Genomic DNA, 5,212 nt, shown 5'->3' on the forward strand with positions numbered 1-5,212 from the left:
TCAGTCCGAATATCTGGCACAATACAACCTCAAGTATTACGTAATCACTCCAAATATTTCTTATTTGTATCACCGTTAATTTAGTAACTGTAATATCTAACTGTAGTATATTCATTACTCCACTCCTGCAATTAAAAATGAAATAACGCTAAATTATTCAGATAATTGTACAACGTATTCGCACTGGTTTGAGATTAAACAATGTCTGAATCTCATTACACCATTCATATTTAGTGGAAATTTTACGAGGGAATGAAAGCTATCGATAACTAGTTCATTTTACATTTTCCAGCTTTACAGTTTGTAATAGATATTTAAAAGCATCCTGATAGTTAAAATAAATGTCAACAAAAGACGAGTTATATTCTTCAACTCAATTTTTGATGAATAATTACATAAAAAAGTATCTTCAATAAACATACGAAATAATTATTCACGCATTTATTTCTTTAACAGAATATTCAATAATTATTTCTTCAATACACGTTATTAATTCCATCCACCATCAGTTCATAGAATAATAATTGAGGTTGTTGTTTCCAACGATTAGTTGTAAATTCACATCTCCATGTAGTTAAAACTGATTGAAGAAACCGTATAACATAATTTTAGATTCCGACCGTTGGGTGCGCAGGCTAGTGCCTGGACCAAAAAATCTAACGGATCGGAAAGAAGCCACAGTTCAGTAAAGAACTATTCCATGAAAACTTGACAAACAATCACGATATCCTTCCCCGACAAAAGTGACCTGAGGTAATCACCTGAAGCCAAAATCAATCGCATGGAATCAACAACCTTTTATGCCATTTGGATCAGGGAGCTAGTGCCGAGGGATCTATTTCCGCGAACATACATGTCGAACCAATGTAGCGACGACCGTTGTCGCCGTGGAGATAAATCGCTCTCGAGGCCCCATTCCAAACGTCACCTTTGAACGGTCCGGAATGCGCCGCCGGGAAGAAGCACATGGGGCTAGAGACGGCCGGCGGAGCGTTGCCACTGGAGTGCGACAGTCGATGGGACAACGGGAGCGAGGTCAAGACGGGAGACAGAAATGTCGGGAATGCAGCCACGTCGCGGAACACGAAATAGTCCGCGTTCGGAGGCAATATGAGGCAATGTAATCCTTTGAAACCGAGCTCCGAAAACTGAGAATCTGAACGCTCAGACCGCCGGCCTGATTGGCCCAGTCATCCAGGATGTCCGGTTAAGTCAGGAGCATTTGTTTGCCCGAATCCCATTTGAGACGGTACAATACTTCCTATGCATTCCTATGAGAATAAAATCTCAATTATTTTCACCTTGGACACAGAAAAGCATGAATTTATATACATCGAATTCCTTCATAAGTTGACGAGTATCGATGACTGAAAAGACAACAATGGTATGAAAATGTAATATTTTGCACAACGGCCCTTCAGACACAAGAATCATATTTTCTCGATGAAAGACACGCTGTAGACACGATACAGACATATCTGAGGGAAACTTAAGTGGCCAACAGTTCCTCAAAAGGAAGTTGACCTAGTCAATAGTTATGTCCTTGACCCACGCTTCGAGCACAAGTTAATATCGGAAAAACCGCTCCAGAAAATTGTCCTCTGTATTTTCAATTATCTTTTCCCTGAGGGCATAAATTATCATTGGGAAGAGGACACGATGCGACATTTTAAGCGCCTTAGTCGACAACTTGATAAATGGGAATAAATTCTTTGGCGTTCGCGAGGTCTTAACTAAATATACGGGATTAAAAATATCCAAAGACCTCTAACAACAGGACGAGAGCGGGGGGAGGTACAAATAATAACAATGAAACTGGGGTGAACCTCATGGTACAAACACGTCACTCAAAGGGATTATAATCACCCAGTAATTTCACCCGGGGAAAATGAAAACTAATCACTAAATTGCAAGCGATAAAAAATCCAATGAAAGCACATGTAAGCAAAGACATTACGTAAACATGTAAACGAGCCATTGAACAAGAATCGTACAACAAAACCATATTGGTTCGAATATTAATTTCCATTTATTGTATTAATGTCCAAGCAGAAAGATTTAAACGCATAATTACATGTTGTTCATATTTTGTATCTCAATACTCTTTTCTCCTCCTCTCTATCCTTAATCCTCCAACGATAAATTATTCGTTACGCAATTAGAAGGCTATTAGTTAGTCACGGGAAGAAATGTTGATCACATTTCACGAAAGTAAACATGGGTAATTGAAATTTAGCCCAAAATTTCGAGTCACCCGATCAACTTCTTCAAATGAATCGTTTGGTTATCAATTTACATCACATAAAAAAAGGTTTTAATTTGCAGCGCGGCCTGTTCAAATTCACCACCGGAAAAACCCTACAAATACACATACATTCAAATAAAATTAGGAATAACGAACCTGGTTTTATTAAAGCAGAACGCTGCTTTATTCAGCGACAAAGTTTTTGAAACCCTCGAGCCCAAACACACAATTCCATCCCACGTAACTAGCGAGTTAAAGAAATCTGTCGCGTTGGGTCATTTTCAAACGTAAAACTTTGTAAACTAGAAATGAGCAGACCCATTCAAACTGGTGGGACACAATGAGGACGGTGTGAAAGAAAGTTATGCATCTCACAAAGTTTTTTCTTTATTTATATACACTGCAAGCCACCACTAGGGTGTGTGGTAGGGGGTGAAAACACATCAAAATAATTTTAACCGAACATGACCCAACCACGGCCGAACAAAATTATTATGATACCTTATCGTTCGTGAAAAAAACGACATTTTAAATCAATCTGTTCTACACTTAATCTCTGTAATTTTACTAGCATAATCTCTCCTACCATAGCACGATGGTGGTAATCATACATTTTCAACATAACTGCTATAGACACTTCCCAATTTATGCAAGAGCTTCAAGCTGTAATTCAACCTTCGCTCCGTCAGTTATTCTCAGCCTAGCTGCTCTAATATTTTGGATACGCTACTAAGTTTATCATAACAACGTTTTACGAATCTAGCTCATCTACGCTGCACGCGATCCAATTCGGCAATTAATCAAACTTCGTGAGGAAACCATATACTAGCAGCATATTCTAAATTAAACCTAAACGACAACAGATAACATTTCTCTTTGACCGACTCATCACATTTTCTGAGTATTCTTCCTATAAATCCTAATTTTTTGTCAGCTTGTCCACATATTCCCCATATGTGTTTCAGCCAGGAGAGATACTGAGTGAGGGTAACGCCTAGGTATTTAATTGAGTCCGCACATTCCATTGAGTCTGCACATTCTATCATTCACATACAATTCAAAACGTTTGCCATATATTTCTAGAAAATTTGTTGTCTCAGTCGTAACTTTATGGAATTTGCATAACATATTGAAATGAAATAATTTACTTTGTAAGTGTGTGGAATTACAAAGTAAATTATTTCATTTCAATATGATATGTTTCTAGCACTGCGAGTCGTTAACTATGAGGGACCTTGTCGAAGGCTTTTTGATAATCTAGAACAATCGCGTCTTCTGGGACATTGACATTTTTACCTACCCCCATCAACTCTTATGGTATCCTTAATATAAGAAAGTAATTTCATCCTCGCTAAAGCTGAACCGAACAAGTAGAAATTGATTCAGATTTCTTACCGCTCACCTCCGACAATTATAATGATTTAAAATGTTCCACGCAAATCACTTACATCTACACCTAAACATACTCCCAGCAAGCCACCACAGAAGCGCGCTAAGCCCTCACTCCGGGGGCTAAGACACTGGGACCGATGCTGCAATGTCATACACGGATTTTCCTAAGCACTTAACAATGACATCACCTCAGCCTTCCGCAACACCTCGTAATTACATAAACGTAGAGGTACTTAATTATTCATGAATTATTATTGACGCCATTAGGCTTTTAACCATCGATTTTCAAAGAATTCCGAATTGGAATTTCAAGTACTCAAAAATGAATGCGAAAAATTCGATTCCCAGTACGGTATTCGCTGGGCGTCATCTTAAAATTCCACTCCACATTCCCCTAGTTTGGAGTATTGAAGGATCCTTAGAGAGAGAGAGAGAGAGAGAGAGAGAGACGGGAGATGAGCTAGCCCTTCCGAAGACCATTGAAATAATTTAGAATGCCCGCGGCCGTGCGGCCATCATGAGGAGGTGACATCTGAGAATTCTGTCACGGGCCCGGTCCAGTTGATTTATCGCAATCTTTACAGAGTTAAAAAAAATCCATTAGGGAACGGCAACCCCGATTCCGCGACAGAGAGTATAAAAGGTCTGGCGACTTGTTTTCGGGGCACATTTTTTTACCATAAGTATTCAAAATATAAAAATTAAACAATGAGCATTAAACCTTTGCATTCACCAATATCTCATAACTTGAAACCATAAAATTTTCATGTCCAAGTTATTTATTGCGTTGAAGAAGCCCAAGGATATTAATAAAAAGTTGAATCGAATTTATTTATAGTATCCCCATGCGCTGTTTAGAAATGAATGATTGTTTTATGCGTATCCATTACGAATATTAACGATATTATTCAATAATATTCAGTTATACATTAAGAAAAAACCATAAACACATTTTTCATTCAAATTAAATTAGTTTTTTTAAGAGTGAAGGTTAGTTTCTTTTAAAATTTATTAAAAATTAATGCATTTACCCAATTTATGAAAGCGTACGGGAAAACAATTTATGACTATTTAAAATGTACATAATTGTGTGAAAACGAGTTTTGATTGGAAGCATTTATCTTGATTTATAGTCGAGTTTATAATCGCAAAATGACAATTTAGTTGATGATTTCTGAAAAAAAATCTCTGCATCCATTGGCGAAAGAAAAATTATTCAACGCGGAACCTTATTGGCTCATACAACTGCAGCAAAGGTGGACTTTATTACGAAAGAACAGTACCCTTTTGAAATAGGTAGCATAAACGAATTGCGAACGACTTGGTTATAAACTATAATGCTGAAATGCAGAGCCGAATCAAGGGCAAAGATGAGAAATCTCGACTAAGTTCGAAATCATCAAGTCAACAGAACAGCGTATTTTGCTAAACGGCACATAGGAAACTAAATTCACATACGTTTTACATAATTTACGAGCATTAAAGAATTTATTTTCATCTTTCGAAATATGAATGATGAAGAAATTTCAGGTTAGTGAAATGATTTCATACATACGAGAACGGTTCGAAAGGCAT

The sequence above is a fragment of the Hetaerina americana genome, unplaced genomic scaffold (genome assembly GCF_022747635.1).
Source record: "Hetaerina americana unplaced genomic scaffold, ioHetAmer1.1.p SCAF_15, whole genome shotgun sequence".
In the NCBI taxonomy this organism is placed as follows: domain Eukaryota; kingdom Metazoa; phylum Arthropoda; class Insecta; order Odonata; family Calopterygidae; genus Hetaerina; species Hetaerina americana.